The sequence below is a fragment of the Triticum dicoccoides genome, chromosome 3A, assembly GCF_002162155.2.
Source record: "Triticum dicoccoides isolate Atlit2015 ecotype Zavitan chromosome 3A, WEW_v2.0, whole genome shotgun sequence".
Taxonomy (NCBI): Eukaryota; Viridiplantae; Streptophyta; class Magnoliopsida; order Poales; family Poaceae; genus Triticum; species Triticum dicoccoides.
The window spans coordinates 66,159,644-66,181,704 of NC_041384.1; positions in this window are offsets into that span (position 1 = coordinate 66,159,644).

Consider the following 22,061-nt stretch of genomic DNA (forward strand, 5'->3'; position numbering starts at 1 on the left):
TAGCCACTGTCGATGACTTAACCGACATGCTCAACTTTGACTCCGAAGACATCGACGGTATGGATGCCGATGAAGGAGACAATGAAGAACCAGCGCCTATCAGGCCCTAGAAAGCCACCTCGTCATATGACATATACATGGTGGACACCCCAAAAGAAGGAGATGGTGATGGAACAGCGGAGGATGACCCCTCCAAGAAACAGCCTAAGCACCGGCGTCAGCGGCGCCGCTCAAAATCCCGCCAAAACAAATACAGTGATTCCAGCATGGGAGATAATAATACTCCGGAAAGTGCCGAAGAAAACCCCCTCCAGCAAGATTTAGCATAGGAGGACGGAGAAACCAGCCCTCATGAGAGAGCGGCAGACAAAGAGATCGAGGACGATAATTATATGCCTCCCTCCGAAGATGAGGCAAGCCTCGACGATGAAGAATTCGTCGTGCCAGAGGATCCCGTCGAGCAAGAGCGTTTTCAACGCAGGCTTATGGCCACGGTAAGAAGCCTCAAGAAAAAACAGCAACAGCCTAGAGCTGATCAAGATTTGCTAGTCGACAGATGGACTGAAGTCCTTGCGGCTGAAGAGCATAAACTCGAACGCCCCTCCAAGAGCTACCCAAAGCGCAGGTTGCTACCCCAATTAGAGGAGGAAGCACTTGATGCGGCCGACCAGCCACCTCGTGGCCACGACAGAGAGGCCTATCGGCCCTCCACTCAAGCCGCACCCCGTACTAAGGCACGGGAATATGCGCCGGACTTACGAGATATGTTGGAGGACAAGGCAAGGCAAACAAGATCGATCTACGGATCGCGTGGGCGCCCCACGGCTCAAGATGGTAACCGTCACGCCGGCCACAAATTCGGCAGGGCCGAACATAGTAGATAAAGCTCATTGGAGCTACGTCGTGATATAGCCTAGTACAGAGGCGCCGCACACCCACTATGCTTCACAGACAAAATAATGGATCATCAAATCCCCGAGGGTTTCAAACCCGTAAATATCGAATCATATGATGGCACAACAGATCCTGCGGTATGGATCGAGGATTATCTCCTTCATATCCACATGGCCCGCGGCGATGATTTCCACGCCATCAAATACCTCCCACGCAATCTTAAAGGACCAGCTCGGCATTGGCTTAACAACTTGCCAACAGGATCAATCAGTTGTTGGGAGGACCTGGAAGCCGCATTCCTCGACAATTTCCAGGGCACTTATGTGCGACCCCCAGACGCCGATGACCTAAGTCACGTAATTCAGCAGCCAGAGGAATCGGCTAGGAAATTCTGGACACGTTCCTAACAAAGAAAAATCAAATAGTCGACTGTCCGGACGCTGAAGCCCTAGCAGCCTTCAAGCACAATATCTGTGACGAGTGGCTTGCCTGGCACCTTGGACAGGAAAAGCCGAAGTCTATGGCAGCACTCACGACACTCATGACCCGCTTTTGCGCGGGAGAAGACGGCTGGCTTGCTCATAGCAATAATATGGCCAAGAACCCTGGTAATTCAGATACCAGGGACAGTAGTGGCAGGTCATGTCGCAACAAGCAGAAGCGCCGCATTAACGGCGACAATGCTGAGGATACGGCAGTTAATGCCGGATTCAGAGGCTCTAAATCCGGTCAGCAGAAAAAGGCATTCAAAAGGAATCCTAGGGGCCCGTCCAGTTTGGGCCGAATACTCGACCGCTTGTGCCAGATACATGGCACCCCCGAAAAGTCGGACAATCACACCAACAGGGATTGTTGGGTGTTCAAGCAGGCAGGCAAGTTAAACGCCGAAAATGAAGACAAGGGGATGCATAGCGATGACGACGAGGAGCCCCGGCCGCCGAACAATAGTGTACAGAAGGGTTTTCCCCCACAAGTGCGGACGGTGAACATGATATACGCAACCCACGTCCCCAAAAGGGAGCGGAAGCGCGCGTTAAGGGACGTATACGCGGTAGAGCCAGTCGCCTCAAAGTTCAACCCATGGTCCTCCTGCCCGATCACCTTTGATCGAAGGGACCATCCCACTAGCATCCGTCATGGCGGATTCGTCGCATTGGTTCTAGACCCAATAATTGACGGATTTCACCTCACTAGAGTCCTTATGGATGGAGCTAGTAGCCTGAACCTGCTTTACCAGGATACAGTGCGGAAAATGGCCATAGATCCCTCGTGGATTAAGCCCACCAAAACGACCTTTAAAGGCGTAATACCAGGTGTAGAGGCCAACTGTACAGGCTCAGTCACACTTGAAGTGGTCTTCGGATCTCCGGATAATTTCCGAAGCGAGGAGTTAATCTTCGACATAGTCCCATTCCTAAGTGGCTATCACGCACTGCTCGGACGAACCGCATTCACCAAGTTCAATGCGGTACCGCACTACGCATACCTTAAGCTCAAGATGCCAGGCCCCCGAGGAGTAATTATGGTCAATGGAAACACCGAACGCTCCCTACGAACGGAGGAGCACATGGCGGCCCTTGCATCGGAAGTACAAAGCAGCCTCTCCAGGCAGTTCTCCAGTCCGGCCATTAAACGACTGGACACCGTCAAGCGCGCCTGGAGTAACCTACAACAAGACCGCCTGGCACGATCCGAGCAGGCGTAGCAATGCGGCCCCAACCCCAGCCCTCACAAAAATGCGACACCAGTACTTCGCGTACATAACTACGCTCTAGAAATACCATGGGTACAGGGGAAGGGGCACCATCACGGCACGCCCGAAACACGGCTTAAACCGCACCAGGGGCTGCCGATTTTTTAATTTTCTCTTACTTTCCGGACTCCACACTTCGGAAGGCATGTTCGGCAGTTCAATTGCCGCACAAACGATGCAAGAACCAGGGAAGCAGACAAGCCACGCCGCATTACGGAACTCCCAGGTGGTCTCTATCACGAGCAGTATACCTGCTTCGCATACTATTCCGCAGCTTGCCCCTGGAACGGACATGTTACATAGTCCAAACTTTTGCTTATCGCATTATTTGTATCGTTCCGCTTTGATCGCAGCCCTCTTTAATAAACAGTGCATAGCTTTTTTCTATTTTTGCATTACTCTTTATATATATGTGTGTGTTCCTTAATGACGTATTGCACCCGTACACTTTGGTACGGCCTAAATACGCCAGGGGCTTTAGTACCCCTCAATATGGTGTGAGAAATCCAAACACTTTAACAAGTGCGGCACCCCGAACTTATAGCATTATATGCATCGGCTCTGAATCATGTCTTGGGTCAATAGTTGGGTTTGCCCAGCTCCTATGTTTTGGTGCCTTACGTTCCGCTATATCGGCTAAGGTAGCACTAGGAGAACCACTGCGATTGTGCCCCAGTTGAGCTAGGTCGAGCACCTCAGTGGAGAAAGCTAAAACTGACTGTCATGATGAAGCGAGAGCTGGTCGCTGTTCGAGAGGTTTTTCGAGTCCCTAACGACTTATGCTGCTTAGAGCGAGGAGCCGGCTCTGTCCGGCCAAGGCGTGGATAGCGCCCCGAACTCGGTCTTCCGAATACCAGGGGCTTCGCCGAAATTTAAAATTATAGAATTCTATGGCTAAGTGAGAGTGTTCACGCATTATAGTCTGATTGCCTTGTTCGTTGGGCTGAGCGCCTCCCTCGAAGGACCTAAACATGGGAACAAGAGCGCTCAGATTTATCCTTGAACACCCCAGCACTAGCGGCACGGGGGCAGAAGCCGACGACTTGCCATCTCTCAGAATTGATAAACAGCCGCATAGAAGGTAATATTTTAAATTCCAACAGCATTGCTTAGCGCATATGAACAAGTTTTCGGCGTACATGACAAAACGAGCAAGTTTCACTCAAAAATTACATCCCTGGAACATTCATCCGCCACAAGGCAGGCACCCTTCAGAACATCCTTATAATAATTCTCGGGCTTGCGATGCTCTTTCCCTGACGGTGGCCCGTCCTTCACAAGCTTCTCAGCATCCAGCTTGCCCCAGTGCACCTTAGCACGGTCAAGGGCCCTACGGGCACCTTCAATGCAGACAGAGCGCTTGATGACTTCGAGCCTTGGACAGGCCTCCACCAGCCGCCGCACCAGCCCGAAATAGCTCCCAGGCAGAGCCCCTCCAGGCCACAGCCGAACTATGAGGCCCTTCATGGCCTATTCGGCCGCCTTGTGGAGCTCGACCAGTTGCTTCAGCTGGTCGCTCAGGGGCACGGGGTGTCCGGCCTTAGCATACTGAGACCAGAACACCTTCTCTGTCGAGCTGCCCTCCTCGGCTCGATAGAATGCGCCGGCATCGGACACACTCCGGGGAAGATCTGCGAACGCTCCTGGAGAGCTCCGGATTCGGGTAAGTAACAAGTAACTCACGTTTATGTATTTGCTTTGCATAAAGAATGCCTTACCCGCCGCTATCTTATTCACCTCATCCAACTCCTGGAGGGTCTTCTGGGATTCGGCCTTGGCAGACTTGGCATTTTCAATAGCCACCGCGAGATCGGACGCTCGCGTCTTTGAGTCAAGCTCCAAACTCTCATGTTTTTCCATGAGATCCTGGAGCTCTTGTCGTACCTTGCCAACCGCGGCCTCATACTTCTCCCGCTCGGTGCGCTCCGTGGCCGCCCTCTTCTCGGCCTCGACCATCGCTTGCTTAAGGGTCGCCACCTCAGACGTGGCCCCTACAATAGCCACGATAATCCTGTCATTTTTTGCAATTGCACCTTTATATATATATTTAAACAAGGTATTTCTTACCTTCATTGTCCTCGAGCTGCTTCTTGGCACGCCCGAGCTCTTGCTCGGACCGCTCGAGATTCTGCTTTAGCGTGTCCACTTCCGCAGTCAGTGCGGCGGACGCAAGTAGAGAAGCCTGCATACGCATATTGACTCCTTTTTGTTAGACTCCTATGAATTTTATTTGATCCTCTATTCGGCTTTTCTTCCCGAACGCCAAACAGAGCATCAGGGGCTACTGTCTATGCGGTAATATTATTTACACATTCTTTATTACCTCAAAGCCTGTTAGAAGGCTAGTATAAGCTTCAGTCAGTCCGCTCTTGGCGGACTGAACCTTCTGGACCACCGCACTCATAATGGTGCGGTGCTCCTCGTCGATGGAGGCGCCTTGGAGCGTCTCCAACAGATTGTCCGGCGCCTCCAGTTGGACGGGGGTCACTAGCACGGTGGGCTTGCTCCTCTTGGAAGGAGGTCCCCCACCGGACTCTGGAACCTTTGAAGGTTCCGGAGCGGTGTCCGGCCTAGAGCCGGACTTGGAGCCCTGGGGGGTTTCATCCCCTTTCCTCCTGGAGTCCGGGAGGTCGCCTTGCGGCGCCTCCAGGACCACCTCCTCCCGGCTTGGAACCTGTTGGGACAACACTTCGGTGTCGTCCGTAGGGCGGGGGGAGGAAGCCGTCGGAAGCGAGTTCACGTCCGACGAGTCCAGTGAGCCGCTCGACGACGCGTCGAGCCGGTCTTTGGGTGGGCTGCATAAACATATTCGACATAAGGGAAAGTCGTGCAATAAACGAATACTATAAATTACTCTGGTATCAGGATACTTACGATTTTGCCAGGGGCTTGGCCCTGGGCGGCCACTCCTCTCCGCTGTCATCAGCGACGGTGGAGTAGTCCGGAGGAAGGGTTTTCCCCTTCTTGGACCCTCCGGCCTCCCCAGAGAGGGCGGCCTTCCTTTTCTTCTCTCCTCCCGCTGGAGGGGGAGAGGTATCTTCTTCTTCCTCCTCGTATTCACGGGAGGAATGCGCCTCGGAACCATCAGATAATGGATCCGACACCTTCTGGCGTCGGGCACTCCTTCGAGTCCCCGTGGCCTTTTTTGCGGCCTTCTTCTCTGGCACCACATAGGGTGCCGGAACCAGCAGATTCGCCAAGCGAGCGTCCGCTGGGCCTTCGGGCAAAGGAGCCGGACAGTTGATCTGTCCGGATGTCACCTGCCAATCCTGTCAAAGGTAAGGGAGCTTAGATCCCGCATGGAGTCAAACTATGAAAAACTAATACCCTGTAAAAGGAAAAAACAGCTTACCGCATGAGCGTGACGCTGCGTACTAAATCCGCGATCCTCGGTAGTGGATGCGGGGGGCTCGACGCCCTTGAAAAGCACCTTCCAGGCATCTTCGTACGTCGTGTCGAAGAGCCTGCTCAGAGTTTGGTGCCGCGCCGGGTCGAACTCCCACAGGTTGAAAACCCGTTGTTGACACGGGAGGATCAGGCGGATGAGCATAACCTGGACTACGTTGACAAGTTTGAGCTTCTTGTCCACCAGGGTTTGGATGCATGTTTGGAGTCCGGTCAGCTCTCCTTTTTTACCCCATGACAGGCCCGTCTCCTTCCAGGAGGTGAGCCGTGTAGGGGGTCCGGATCGAAACTCGGGGGGTGCGACCCATTCGGGGTCGCGCGGCTCGGTGATGTAAAACCACCCCGATTGCCACCCCTTCAGGGTCTCCACAAATGAGCCCTCGAGCCATAAGACGTTGGCCATCTTGCCCACCATGGCGCCTCCGCACTCCGCCTGGTTGCCGCGCACCACCTTCGGCTTGACATTGAAAGTCTTGAGCCATAGGCCGAACTGGGGGCGGATGCGGAGGAAAGCCTCGCACATGACGATAAACATCGAGATGTTGAGGACGAAGTTCGGGGCCAGATCGTGGAAATCCAGGCCATAGTAGAACATGAGCCCCCAGACAAATGGGTGAAGAGGGAAGCCCAGTCCGCGGAGGAAATGGGGGAGGAACACCACCCTCTCATGGGGCCTAGGGGTGGGGATGAGATGCCCCTTTTCGGGAAGCCGGTATGCAATGTCGTTAGACAAGTATCCGGACTTCCTTAGTTTTTTGATGTGTCCCTCCGTGACGGAGGAGACCATCCACTTGCCTCCCGCTCCAGACATGGCTGGAGAAGGTTGAGGTGGGGAGTGTGGACTTTGGCGCTGGAGCTCGAGTGCGTGAGAATGGATAAGCAAGGGAGGAAGAAGGCGTAGGAGAAAAGGTGGATCCTTATCCCCTTATATGGGTGGACGCAACTACGTGTCCCCACCAGCCTGGTAAAACTCGCTTATCTCCAAGCACCGTAATCAATGGCGCGGTTGGGTTACCCACGCCCGTATTGATGAGAATCTCGGAATAAGGGGACACGATCTCTGCTTTAACAAGACGTGCCAAGGAAACCGCCTCGCATGACGCGCTGAGGTGGGATAATGAAACGACTCGGATAAAGGCTTGGTCGTGGTGTGTCACACTACGGAATACGTCAGCAGATTAGATTTGTGTAAATGTTATTCTCTCTATGGCAATATGTGGAAACTTATTTTGCAGAGCCGGACACTATCTTTGTGTTCAAAATCTTCTATGAAGTACTTGGAGGAGGAACCCGCCTTGCAATGCCGAAGACAATCTGCGCGCCGGACTCGTCGTCATTGAAGCCTGGTTCAGGGGCTACTAAGGGAGTCCTGGATTAGGGGGTGTCCGGATGGCCGGACTATACCTTCAGCCGGACTCCTGGTGTCGTGGTATTCTCACGGGGGGGGGGTGCAAGACGACATATGCCACAAGGTGGCTTCGTGTGAGGGCAAGACTGCTGCCGGAATATCCAGGGACGGGTATGCGAGTATCACGCGCTAGTTTACCCAGGTTCGGGGCTCCCCGGAGAGATAACACCCCTACTCCTGCATGTCTGAGTATATGTGGTATATCTGGTACAGAGTTGCTCCTGGAGCTGTATCTCGGGCATGCGTGCCCATGGCCGAGTGGCCATATGAACTAGTGGCCATGCATGTGTGTGTGTGTGTGTGCTAGCTAGCTGTCTTGCTAGCTAGCATGCACGCGTGAGGCTCCTCCTGATGGATGGATGGAGCTAGCTTATATAGTGGTAGGCATGGGTGGTGATAGCGTTGGTTCTAAGCTACCTTGGGTAGCTTACAAACCAAGCTATGTAGTGGCATGGTCTAGGCATGGTGCATGTCATGCTTGTCCCCTGGGGTACTTTATAAATCAGTACCCAGGGGACACAGTACACTGTAGATGACATCACGGTATGGTCGTCCCGTCGATGTCTCGTCAGGCTGCAGTTGACTTCGGGCTGTCGGCCTGGCGGAGGAGTCGGCAGCCAGCAGTCGGCCTGGTGGAGGAGTTGGCAGCCAGCAGTCGGCCTGGTGGAGCAGTCAGCAGCTAGCAGTCGGTAGCCCGCAGTCGGCAGCCAGCAGTCGGCCTGGTGGAGCAGTCGGCAGCCAGCAGTCGGCCTGGTGGAGCAGTCGGCAGCCAGCAGTCGGTAGCCAGCAGTCGGCCTGGTGGAGCAGTCGGCAGCCAGCAGTCGGCCTGGTGGAGCAGTCAGCAGCCAGCAGTCAGCCGCCGGCCAGGTAGTTGGACTGAGGGCTTTGCTAGCCCCGATGTCTTGAATTCTTGTCTCGCCGTCTTTGGGGTATCCGTGTCCAATTACTCCGACAGTAGCCCCCAAGCCTCCGGGCAACTTGGCAAAGTTGGGCGGAGGTTTTTTGGCAAGTGTTCATGCAAATGATCATGAAAAAGACAAAGTTAGTCCACGCAGATATATCAATGTTTGCTTTAAGCATTGCAAGTTTTATGCGGAGGGTGCCGACTCGGTTTCGTCCGAGCCCCCTTAATCTTTTTTGTGTTCCCTTCACTTTTTGGCTTGTGCTCTTGCTTGCCGGACAGCCGCTCTGCGGTCTGTGGCTGAGAGTGGGCCGCGAAGCGGAGTGTACAGTACTCAGAGTCTGGGAGCAGATTCGACCGAGCAGATACTCGTATAGGAAACGGCCGGATCGCCCGATCTGTTTTTCTTCCCGGACGTTTTTCGCGTGGGTGGCCTCCAGCGTTCACTCTTGCTAGTTGGACAGCCGCTCTGCGGTCTGTGACTAAGAGTGGGATTTTGGTATCGCGCACGCTACTAAGCACTCTGCGGGAACTAACGTCTCAGGCCAAGCGGCCAGCCCCTGGGCCAACTCTGGTTGGCACCGGGGTGAATCAATGATGCAACTGTAAATGAAATGCGGAGATAGCCCCTGGGCATCGCTCGGGGTTATCCATGCTCTTGCGGTGCAAAAATATGCGGGTGAGGAGCTCACATTGATTTTCGTGTAGCCGAGGCGGAGTTTGCCGAAGACAGCCGGCGCGGCTCAACGCTAGCGAGCACGCCGCCACACCCGCTAGATGTAGCCTTCGAGCCTCCGGGTGCTCGAAGGGGTCCCGGCCGGTCAGACTCGACCGGCCAGGCGGCGAGGCATCTTGCAGCGCCCTTTTTCTTCTTTTTTTCTCTGCTGGCTGCTGACAGCCGGACAAAACTCTTCTCTTGTCTGCAATCTTCCGTGGGGGCGCGTCAGCGCACCCACTGGGTGTAGCCCCGAGATTCGGGTCGACTACTGAGCAGTTGGGCCGGATCTCTCAGCAACTACTTTTTCTTCTTCTTCACGGGGGCGCGTTAGCGCACCCGCCGGGTGTAGCCCCCGAGATCTGGGCGACTGCTGAGCAGTCAGGCCGGATCTCTCGGCAACTACTATGTCTTCTTTGTTGGAGTTGATTCTTTTTTCTTCTTCTCTTTGTCCGGCTATGGGTAGAGCCAGACGAACATTTCTTTTTTATCCGACTGGATAGCCGAATCCGACTCAGCAGTCGGACTCTTTGCAGCTGGCAGGCGGCCAACACCTTCTTTACAGCAGGCGGTCGAAAGCACATCTGGCAGTCAGACTCAATTTTCAGCCGGGTCCGGGCAGTCGGACGCCAATTTCAGCCGGCCGCGTGCAGTCGAACGCACATCTCTCTCCTTTCTCTTTTTTTCAGCCGGCCTGGCACTCGGCCCTTTGCTTTTCCACCAGCCGTCCCTTTGCGAGCAGCCGGCCCCCACCTCGCTCTCTTCTTTCTTTTGGGGAGTCGGCCAAAGCAGAGCGCGAGAGCCTGAGCATGCGCGTGAAGCCGACCGCACCAGGCGGCGAGCGAGCGACCCGGCCGCGGGCGAGTGAGGCCGGCGCGGGGTCGGGGAAGCCGGCCAGCTTGTCGTGTGGGAGGCTTGCTGGGCGAGGCGGCAAGTGATCCAGCCGGTGCGCGGGGTGGCCGACCCGGCCCGCGAGCGTGCGGGAGGCCGGCTGGCGGAGGGAGCCGGACCCGGCCGGGCTTGGGGACGGATGCGGCAGGGCTTGTGGAGGCAACCCGGAGCTGGCGCGAGGAGGCGGGCGAAGCCGACGGGACGAGGCGAAGCCGGCATGCCGGGCTGCGGGGAAGCCGGCGAGCGCGGGAGCCGGGGACGTGTGACGTGCTGACGCGGGCGAGCGACTTACGCGTGGTTGAGCGGGTGGCGACGCGCGCGCAGGTTGGGGCAGCCTCGGACGAGATCCGCAGGAGGCGATGTGCGTGAAGTAGGTGCAGGGCTCCGCGGCCGAGCGCGAGGCAGGAAGTACCGGCGCGCGGGGGCGGCGCGGCTCACGGGGCGCATGGGAGTGCGGGGACGAGGCAAGCCAACTGTGGAGGCACGCGAGCGCGGAGCAGAACAATGCGGCCGGGCGCGTTGGAGGAGGGAGAGCCAGGCGGAGGAGCGGCCGGTGCTTGCGCGCGGCGAGGGAAGCCACAGGAGGCAGCAGCGGGGCAGGGACCGCAGCTGTGCGCACGGGCGCTGTGGAGCAGGTGGCCAGGGCGGCGCGGCTGCGTGCCCGCGCGAGCGTAGAAGGGCGGAGGCGAGCTGGTGCATGGCCTGCGCACACGCAATGCCTGGGCATTATCCGGCTTGTGTCTAACTATTATCTGGGCTATGAGTTTGAGAAGTGTACGAGGCATGTATGGCTATGGTTTGACCATACTTTTACTTGCATCTAGCTAGCTCGCAAAGATGGCATGTGGAGGAGCGAATGCGCGTACAGGTGAGCATGGGCAGAGAAGTACGCCGCGTAGAGCGTCTGCGGAGAGGAGAGCAAGGTGGATGGAGCCGAGGCTGGCGACGAGGACGCGCGGTCCCGCGCGGCCGCCTTAGCAGAGATGATGAAGACGGCGAGGACGCGCCGCCCCTCGCGGCCGCTCCGGGGGTATGTCGATGTCGGGCCCCCGAGCGCTACCGGGGAGACGACGGCGATGTCGCGGCGGAGATGACGAAGATGGTCCCGCCCGGACTGCGAAACCAGCAGCAGCACGGTAGCATAGTATCGCCCCACGGTGGGCGCCAAATGTTGTGGTATTCTCATGGGGGGGTGCAAGACGACATATGCCACAAGGTGGCTTCGTGTGAGGGCAAGACTGCTGCCGGAATATCCAGGGACGGGTATGCGAGTATCACGCGCTAGTTTACCCAGGTTCGGGGCTCTCCGGAGAGATAACACCCCTACTCCTGCATGTCTGAGTATATATGGTATATCTGGTACAGAGTTGCTCCTGGAGCTGTATCTCGGGCATGCGTGCCCATGGCCGAGTGGCCGTATGAACTAGTGGCCATGCATGTGTGTGTGTGTGTGCTAGCTAGCTGTCTTGCTAGCTAGCATGCATGCGTGAGGCTCCTCCTGATGGATGGATGGAGCTAGCTTATATAGTGGTAGGCATGGGTGGTGGTAGCGTTGGTTGTAAGCTACCTTGGGTAGCTTACAAACCAAGCTATGTAGTGGCATGGTCTAGGCATGGTGCATGTCATGCTTGTCCCCTGGGGTATTTTATAAATCAGTACCCAGGGGACACAGTACACTGTAGATGACATCACGGTATGGTCGTCCCGTCGTTGTCTCGTCAGGCTGCAGTTGACTTCGGGCAGTCGGCCTGGTGGAGCAGTCGGCAGCCAGCAGTCGGCCTGGTGGAGCAGTCAACAGCCAGCAGTCAGCCGCCAGCCAGGTAGTTGGACTGAGGGGCTTTGCTAGCCCCGATGTCTTGAATTCTTGTCTCGCCGTCTTCGGGGTATCCGTGTCCAATTACTCCGACACCTGGACTATGAAGATACAAGATTGAAGACTTTGTCCCGGGTCCGGAAGGGACTTTCCTTGGCGTGGAAGGCAAGCTTGGCGATACGGATATGCAGATCTCCTACCATTGTAACCGACTTTGTGTAACCCTAACCCTCTCCGGTGTCTATATAAACCGGAGGGTTTTAGTCCGTAGGACAACATACACAACAACAATCATACCATAGGCTAGCTTCTAGGGTTTAGCCTCTCCGATCTCGTGGTAGATCTACTCTTGTACTACCCATATCATCAATATTAATCAAGCAGGACGTAGGGTTTTACCTCCATCGAGAGGGCCCGAACCTGAGTAAAACTTCGTGTCCCTTGCCTCCTGTTACCATCCGGCCTAGACGCACAGTTCGGGACCCCCTACCCGAGATCCGCCGATTTTGACACCGACACTCTATCTAAGTGGCTTCTCAATTTATGGAAATGTGACCATTTCAATTGGAATTCATTCTTTAATTTTGTTCGGATGTGAAGACTTTATGTTGCAATTTCTATCCGTTTGATTCAGCTTGAATATATGTCTGTCATGATGCTAATGGATGTCACCCTCTTAAGGATGGCTCCTGCTAAGGGCAACAATCAGAATCAGAATCAGGATCTGCCACCACCACCTCCACCTCCGGAGGCATGGCAAGCTGTGATGGCCGCTACCAATGCAAACACGCAGCTGATCATGCAAATTCTGCAAGAGCGCAACCAAGCGAACCAAGGCCATGGCAACAATCACAATCAGTTCGCTACACTCAACCAGTTCCTTGCTAACTAGGCAAAGACCTTCAGCAACTGTGTCGAGGCCTCAGACGCTGATGATTGGCTCGTGGATATATGCAAGCATTTTGAGTGCAGTAACGTCAGGCCTGAGGACTTTGTCAAGTTTGCCTCCTTCCAACTCAAAGACCAAGCTGCAGAATGGTTTCAGCAATACAAAGATTCCAGAGAAGGCCGTGCGATTACCTGGGATGAATTCCATCAAGACTTCAGAGCTCATCACATTCCTCAGAGTGTTCTTGAAAGCAAGCGTGAGGAATTCCGCAACCTGAAGCAAGGCACTATGTCTGTTTACCAGTACAACATCATGTTTTAGAAGCTCGCCTGTTTCGCTAAGCAAGACGTGCCTGACGAGAAGAGCATGATATACCAGTTCAGGGGTGGTCTCAGAGAAGAACTCCAGCTAGCTCTCGTCCTCTTTGAGCCCAATAAGTACAATGAGTTTTACAACATGGCAATGAAGCAAGAGGCTGCCCAACTGAAGTGTGATGCTTCCAAGAAGCAAGTCAGAGATGCAACTCCTTCTTCCTCTACTCAAGTGGCTAAGCAGCAAAAGTATTGGCTGCCTCCTCCTCCGTTCCGTCAGCCTTATCAGCAGAAGAGCAAAGGTGGCAATGGATCTTCCCACCCACCCAACCCAGGCTTTCAGAACAAGGCTTCGTCTCAAGCTCCAAGATCAAGTGCTCCGTATCACCGTCCGCTCTTGGAGGTTACGTGCAACAAGTGCCAACAGAAGGGCCACTATGCCAACAAATGCTTCAATCAGAGGCGTCTTCCTCCTCCTCCTGTGAGGTCTGCCAGCACCGCAGTGGTCAAGCATAACCCCAAGCACGCCAAGGTCAACTTGATGAATGCAGCTCAGGAAGAGGACTTGTCAGATGTCATCATGGGTAACCTTCCTGTTAACGATGTTCCTGCAAAAGTTTTTTTTGACACTGGTGCATCGCTTTCTTTTATTTCAAGACCATTTGTTGCCAAGCATGAATTTGTGACCAAAAGGATTCCTTTCCTGTTGAAGATTGTGTCCCCGGGCAAGCAAATGACATCTAACAATTGTGTCCTGCATGTTACTATCACATTGGGTGACTATAAGTTTCTGGCTTCTCCAATGGTCCTTGGTAACTCGGATATTGATCTTATTCTTGGAATGGATTGGCTTTCTAAGCACAAGGCTCAGCTTGATTGTGACGCGAGGCAGATTCAATTGACTCATTCGTCTGAGGATGTAATTGCCTTTGACGCAAGGGATAATACCATCCGTCTGTTTTCTCTCAATGAGAAGGGTGAGCTGGGTGCCATCTCTCAAATTCCAGTCGTTTGCGAATATCAAGACGTCTTTCCAGAAGAGCTTCCAGGAATGCCTCCGCACCGGCCAGTTGAATTCGTCATCAATCTTGAGCCTGGCACCGAACCTGTTTGCAAATGTCCTTACAAGCTTGGACCTGAAGAGTTGAAGGAGCTGAAGAAACAACTTGATATTCAAGAGCGTATGGGTCTCATCCGACCTAGTTCTTCTCCATGGGGTTGTGGTGTTCTTTTTGTGAAGAAGAAGTATGGAACGGACCGGCTTTGTGTCGACTACCGTCCATTGAACAAGAAGACTATAAAGAACAAGTACCCACTTCCCAACATCAATGAGCTGTTTGAACAACTCAAAGGTGCTCGAGTATTCTCCAAGCTTGATCTCCGTATGGGCTATCACCAGATTCACATTTGTGAGCAAGATATCCCTAAGACAGCATTCAGAAAAAGCTATAGTTCATATGAATACACTGTCATGTCTTTTGGTCTCGTCAACGCTCCGCCAACATTCTCTCGCATGATGAACTTCATCTTCAACCCCTACACAAATGACTTCGTCTTGGTCTACCTCGATGACATTTTGGTCTTCTCCAAGAACAAGGAAGATCATGCCAAGCACTTGCGTTTGGTGCTCGATAAGCTCAGAGAACATCAGTTCTATGCCAAGTTTTCTAAGTGCGAGTTTTGGCTCGATGAGGTTCTCTACCTTGGGCATATCATTTCTGCCAAGGGCATAGCGGTGAATCCTGAGAAGGTGTCTGCAATTGTGAATTGGGAACCACCTCAGAACGTGAAGCAACTCCACAGCTTCCTTGGTCTCGCAAGCTATTGTCGAAGGTTCATCGAGAACTTTTCAAATATCGCGAAGCCTCTTTCCAACCTTCTCGATAAGCACGTCAAGTACGTTTGGTCTCCTGAATGTGACATCGCTTTCAACACCCTGAAAGAGAAATTAGTCACTGCTCCAGTTCTGACTCCTCCTGATGATCCAAACCATTCGAGGTCTTCTGTGATGCTTCTCTTCAAGGTCTTGGTGCAGTGTTGATGCAAGAGAAGAAAGTTGTGGCCTATACTTCTCGCCAGTTGAAGCCCAATGAAAAGAACTACCCCACTCATGACCTCGAGTCGGCGGCAGTTGTGCATGCTCTTTTGACTTGGAGAAATCTCTTATTGGGAAGAAAAGTGGACATCTTCACTGACCACAAGAGTCTCAAGTACATCTTCACTCAGCCTAATCTCAACCTCAGGCAGACTCATTGGGTCGAAATGATTCAAGAGTATAATCTGAGTATCGAATATACTCCAGGAAAGGCTAATGTAATTGCTGACGCATTGAGCAGGAAGGCTTGCTGCAACAGTCTGATTATCAAGCCTTACCAACCCGAGCTTTGTGAAGCTTTCCGCAAACTCAACCTGCAAGTTGTTCCTCAAGGGTTTCTCGCAAACCTCCAAGTTTCTCCTACTTTGGAAGATCAGATTCGTGAGGCTCAACTTCTTGATGCTATGGTGAAGAAGGTGAAGATTGGGATTGCCAAGAGTCAACCCAAGTACAAGTGTTATCGCCTTGATGACAAGGATACTCTATTCTTTGAGGATCGCATTATTGTGCCTAAAGGTGACCTTCGTAAAGTCATTATGAACGAGGCTCACAATTCACTCCTCTCTATCCACCCTGGAAGTACAAAGATGTACCGTGACCTCAAGCAATCGTATTGGTGGACTCGAATGAAGCGTGAGATTGCTCAGTTCGTGAATGAATGTGATGTATGCAGAAGAGTGAAGGCAGAACACCAATGACCAACTGGTATCCTCCAACCTCTTGCCATTCCAGAATGGAAGTTTGACCACATTGAGATGGACTTCGTGACTGGATTTCCAAAGTCCAAGCATGGAAATGATGCTATCTTCGTTGTCATCGACAAACTCACTAAAGTGGCTCACTTTCTGCCTATCAAAGAATCCATCACAGCAGCTCAATTGGTAGAGTTATATACCTCACGGATTGTCTCTCTGCACGACATTCCGCAGTTGATTTCTTCAGATCGTGGCAGCATCTGCACCTCCAAGTTTTGGGATTCTTTTCAGAAGGCCATGGGCACCAACATCCGTTTCAGCACAACTTTTCATCCCCAAACTAGTGGCCAAGTCGAGCATGTCAATTAGATTCTTGAAGATATGCTCAGGGCTTGCGTTATCTATTTCGCTATGAAGTGGGAAGATTGTCTTCCATATGCTGAGTTCTCCTACAACAACAGCTTTCAAGCGAGTTCGGGCAAGGCCCCATTCGAAACTCTCTATGGCAGGAAGTGTCGTACTCCTCTTAACTGGTCAGAGACCGGTGAACGTCAACTTCTTGGCAAAGACTTGATCACAGAGGTAGAAGAGATGTTGATACGTCTCCAACGTATCTATAATTTTTGATTGCTCCATGCTATATTATCTACTATTTTGGGCAATATTGGGCTTTATTTTCCACTTTTATATTACTTTTGGGACTAACCTATTAACCGGAGGCCCAGCCCAGATTTGTTGTTTTATGCCTATTTCAGTGTTTTGAAGAAAAGGAATATCAGACGGAGTCGAAACGGAATGAAATCAAGTAGAGAAGTTAATTTTGGAAGGAAACACACCTGATGGACTTGGACCCCACGTCAGAAGATACGTGAGCTGCCCACGAGGGTGGGGGCGCGCCCACCCCCCTAGGGCGCGCCCCCCTGCCTCGTGGGGCCCCCGTGGCTCCCCTGACGTGCTTCTTCTGCCTATATAACTCCATATACCCTAAAACTTCCAGAACGAGAGATTAGATCGGGAGTTCCGCCACCAGAAGCCTCCGTAGCCACCAAAAGTCAATCGGGACCCTGTTCCGGCACCCTGCCAGAGGGGGGAACCCTCACCGGTGGCCATCTTCATCATCCCGATGCTCTCCATGACGAGGAGGGAGTAGTTCTCCCTCGAGGCTGAGGGTATGTACCAGTAGTTAAGTGTTTGATCTCTCTCTCTCTTGTTCTTGATTTGGCACGATCTTGATGTATCGCGAGCTTTGCTATTATAGTTGGATCTTATGTTTCTCCTCCCCCTCTTCTCTCTTGTAATGAATTGAGTTTCCCCCTTGTAGTAATCTTATCTGGTTGAGTCTTTAAAGATTTGAGGACACTTGATGTATGTCTTGCCGTGGATATCTGTGGTGACAATGGGATACCACATGCCACTTGACATATGTTTTGGTGACCAACTTGCGGGTTCCGCTCATGAACCTATGCATAGGGGTTGGCACACGTTTTCGTCGTGATTCTCCGGTAGAACTTTGGGGCACTCTTTGAGGTTCTATGTGTTGGTTGAATAGATGAATTGAGATTGTGTGATGCATATCGTATAATCATACCCACGGATACTTGAGGTGACATTGGAGTATCTAGGTGACATTAGGGTTTTGGTTGATTTGTGTCTTAAGGTGTTATTCTAGTACGAACTCCAGGGCTGTTTGTGACACTTATAGGAATAGACCAACGGATTGATTGGAAAGAATAACTTTGAGGTGGTTTCGTACCCTACCATAATCTCTTCGTTCGTTCTCCGCTATTAGTGACTTTTGAGTGACTCTTTGTTGCATGTTGAGGGATAGTTATGTGATCCAATTATGTTAGTATTGTTGAGGGAACTTACACTAGCGAAAGTATGAACCCTAGGCCTTGTTTCAACGCATTGCAATACCATTTACACTCACTTTTATCATTAGTTACCTTGCTTTTTTTATATTTTCAGATTACAAATACCCATATCTACTATCCATATACCACTTGTATCACCATCTCTTCGCCGAACTAGTGCACCTATACAATTTACCATTGTATTGGGTGTGTTGGGGACACAAGAGACTCTTTGTTATTTGTTTGCAGGGTTGCTTGAGAGAGACCATCTTCATCCTACGCCTCCTACGGATTGATAAACCTTAGGTCATCCACTTGAGGGAAATTTGCTACTGTCCTACAAACCTCTGCACTTGGAGGCCCAACAACGTCTACAAGAAGAAGGTTGTGTAGTAGACATCAGATGTGCAAAGTCATTCGTGATAACCTCAAAGCCACGCAATCGTGCCAGAAGAGTTACTATGATAGAAAACATCGTGATTTGGCTTTCGAGATCAGAGACCGTGTCTACCTCCGCGTCTCTCCAATGAAAGGTACTCGTCGCTTCGGTATCAAAGGGAAGCTTGCCCCTAGATACGTGGGCCCTTTCAAGATCATCAGCAAGAGAGGCGATCTCGCATATCAACTTGAGCTTCCCTCCAACTTTGCAAACGTGCGCGACGTGTTTCATGTCTCTCAGCTTCGCAAGTGTTTCAAGACCCCTGACCGCACCATCAACTTCAAAGACATTGATCTCCAAGAAGACCTGTCTTATCGTGAGCACCCCGTTGCTATCCTTGAAGAAACTGAGCGAAAGACTCGCAACAAGTCAATCAAATTCCTCAAAGTCAAGTGGTCACATCATTCCAACCATGAAGCCACCTGGGAACGCGAGGATCACCTCCGTTCTGAGTACCCGGAGTTTTTCCAGTCCTAGATCTCGGCACGAGATCCTTTCATAGTGGTGGAGTGTTGTAACACCCCGGATGTAATTTACCTTATTTGTACTACAACTCTTGTCGTTTCCGGCACTAAGTTATTTTATTTCCTCGTTGTCGGGTTTTTGTCTCCGTGTGTTTTGTCTTTGTCATGCTTCTCATATCATGTCATCATGTGCATTGCATTTGCATACGTGTTCGTCTCATGCATCCGAGCATTTTCCCCGTTGTCCGTTTTGCATTCTGGCGCTCCTATGTCCTCCGGTGGTCCTTTCTACCTCTTTTTCGGTGGTCCACTTGTCATCATGATTTTAGTTTTCAATTGGATTATGCCTCACATGATAATTATTTTGTTGAGTTTGCTCCCACTATTATTCATGAGAAGAATTTTGCTTATGTAGAGAGTAGTAAATTTTCTATGCTTGTAGATTATGAAAAGAATGCTTTAGGTGTTGGTTATATTGTTGAATTCATTCATGATGCTGCTGAAAATTATTATGAGGGAGGAATATATGCTTGTAGGAATTGCAATAATACCAAGTTTCCTCTCTATGTGCTTAAAGTTTTGAAGTTATGCTTGTTTTGCCTTCCTATGCAAGTTGATTCTTGTTTCCACAAGTTGTTTGCTCACAAAATCCCTATGCATAGGAAGTGGGTTAGACTTAAATGTGCTAGTCATATTCTTCATGATGCTCTCTTTATGTTTCAATTTTTATCCTTTATGTGAGCATCATAGAAATCATCATGCCTAGCTAGGGGCATTAAACGATAGCGCTTGTTGGGAGGCAACCCAATCTTATTTTTGTTCCTTGCTTTTTGCTCCTGTTTAGTAATAAATAATTCATCTAGACTCTGTTTAGATGTGGTTTTATGTGTTTAATTAGTGTTTGTGCCAAGTAGAACCGTTGGGAAGACTTGGGGAAGGTCTTTGCGATCATGCTGTAAAAAACAGAAACTTTAGCGCTCACGAGAATTGCTGCCATTTTTATTTGGAGAGTTTTATTTAGTTAATTATTTTTGTAGATGATTAATAGATAAATTCGTTAGGTCCGGAGATTTATTTAGAATTTTATGAGTTTCAGAAGTATACGTTTGATTCAGATTACTACAGACTGTTCTGTTTTTGACAGATTCTGTTTTTCATGTGTTGTTTACTTATTTTGATGAATCTACGGCTAGTAAAATAGTTTATAAGCCATAGAGAAGTTAGAATACAGTAGGTTTAGAACTAATATATATAAAGAATGAGTTCATTACAGTACCTTGAAGTGGTGATTTACTTTCTTATACTAACGGAGCTTACGAGTTTTCTACTTTAAGTTTTGTGTTGTGAAGTTTTCAAGGTAAGGATTCGATGGACTATGGAACAAGGAGTGGTAATAGCCTAAGATTGAGGATTCCCAAGGAATCCCAAGGTAATATTCAAGGACAACCAAGAGCCTAAGCTTGGGGATGCCCCGGAAGGCATCCCCTCTTTCGTCTTCGTTCATCGGTAACTTTACTTGGAGCTATATTTTTATTCACCACATGATATGTGTTTTGCTTGGAGCGTTAATTTATTTTGTTAGGATTTTCTTGCTGTTATTTAGAAAAATGTTTTGCATCTTTTATTTCAATGAAAGTGGCATTGATAGCCTCTACTATGCCTATGTTACAAGTATACATGTTGTTGTTTGAAAACAAAAAGTTTACCGTTGTTGCAATAATTCCCTAGAAAAGTCAGAATGTGATAAAATGTTGAAACCTTTTGCATATTAAGATCTGATAAATTTACTACAGTGGGAATTTTATTTCATAATTTTTGGATTTAGGGAAGTATGGATGTTGCAGAATTCTTAACAGACTATCCTGTTTAGGCAGATTGCTGTTATGTTTGCATTGTTTGCATATGTTTACTTCTTTAATGATTCTATTTGAGGATAGGACGATTAAATATTCAGAGGCATTTAGTAGGAAATGTTGAATAATAATTTTAGTGATTTGCTACAGTAGACTATGATAAGGTTTTGGCAATGGTTTATACTAACTTATCTCACGAGTCCTTGTTGAGTTTTGTGTGGATGAAGCTTTTGAGATTTAGGGAGACCGTGATATGAAGGAATTAAGGAGACACAAAAGCTCAAGCTTGGGGATGCCCAAGGCACCCCAAGATAATATTTCAAGAAGTCTCAAGCATCTAAGCTTGGGGATACCCCGGTTGGCATCTCACCTTTCTTCTTCAACAATTATCGGTTAGTATCGGTTGATCCTAAGTTTTTGCTTCTTCACATGATGTTTGCTATTCTTAGATGTCATTTTATTTTGCTTTGCTTGATTTTTGAATAGATTACCAAGATCTGAAATTATTAAATGTTAGAGAGTCTTCACATAGTTGCATAATTATTCAACTACTCATTGATCTTCACTTATATCTTTCGGAGTAGTTTGTCATTTGCTCTAGTGCTTCACTTATATCTTTTAGAGCATGGTGGTAGTTTTATTTTGAATAAATATATGAACTCTCATGCTTCACTTAGATTATTTTGAGAGTCTTAAATAGCATGGTAATTTGCTTAAAATCCTAATATGCTAGGTATTCAAGAATAATAAAATTCTCTTATGAGTGTGTTGAATACTATGAGAAGTTTGATACTTGATAATTGTCTTGAGATATGGAGATGGTGATATTAGAGTCATGCTAGTTGAGTAGTTGTGAATTTGAGAAATACTTGTGTTGAAGTTTGTGATTCCCGTAGCATGCACGTATGGTGAATCGTTATGTAACAAAGTCAGAGCATGAGGTGTTTATTGATTGTCTTCCTTATGAGTCGCGGTCGGGGACGAGCGATGGTCTTTTCCTACCAATCTATCCCCCTAGGAGCATGCACGTAGTACTTTGTTTCGATAACTAATAGATTTTTGCAATAAGTATGTGAGTTCTTTATGACTAATGTTGAGTCCATGGATTATACGCACTCTCACCCTTCCACCATTGCTAGCCTCTCTAGTACCGCGCAACTTTCGCCGGTACCATAAACCCACCATACACCCTCCTCAAAACAGCCACCATACCTACCTATTATGGCATTTCCATAGCCATTCCAAGATATATTGCCATGCAACTTTCCACCATTCCATTATTATGACACGCTTCATCATTGTCATATTGCTTTGCATGATCATGTAGTTGACATCGTATTTGTGGCAAGGCCACCGTTCATAATTCTTTCATACATGTCACTCATGCATCATTGCACATCCCGGTACACCGCCAGAGGCATTCATATAGAGTCATCTTTGTTCTAGTATCAAGTTGTATCATCGAGTTGTAAATAAATAGAAGTGTGATGATCATCATTCAATAGAGCATTGTCCCAAAAAAAGAAAGGCCAAATAAAAAAATATAATAAAAAAAGGGGCAATGCTACTATCCTTTTACCACACTTGTGCTTCAAAGTAGCACCATGATCTTCATGATAGAGAGTCTCCTATGTTGTCACTTTCATATACTAGTAGGAATCTTTCATTATAGAACTTGGCTT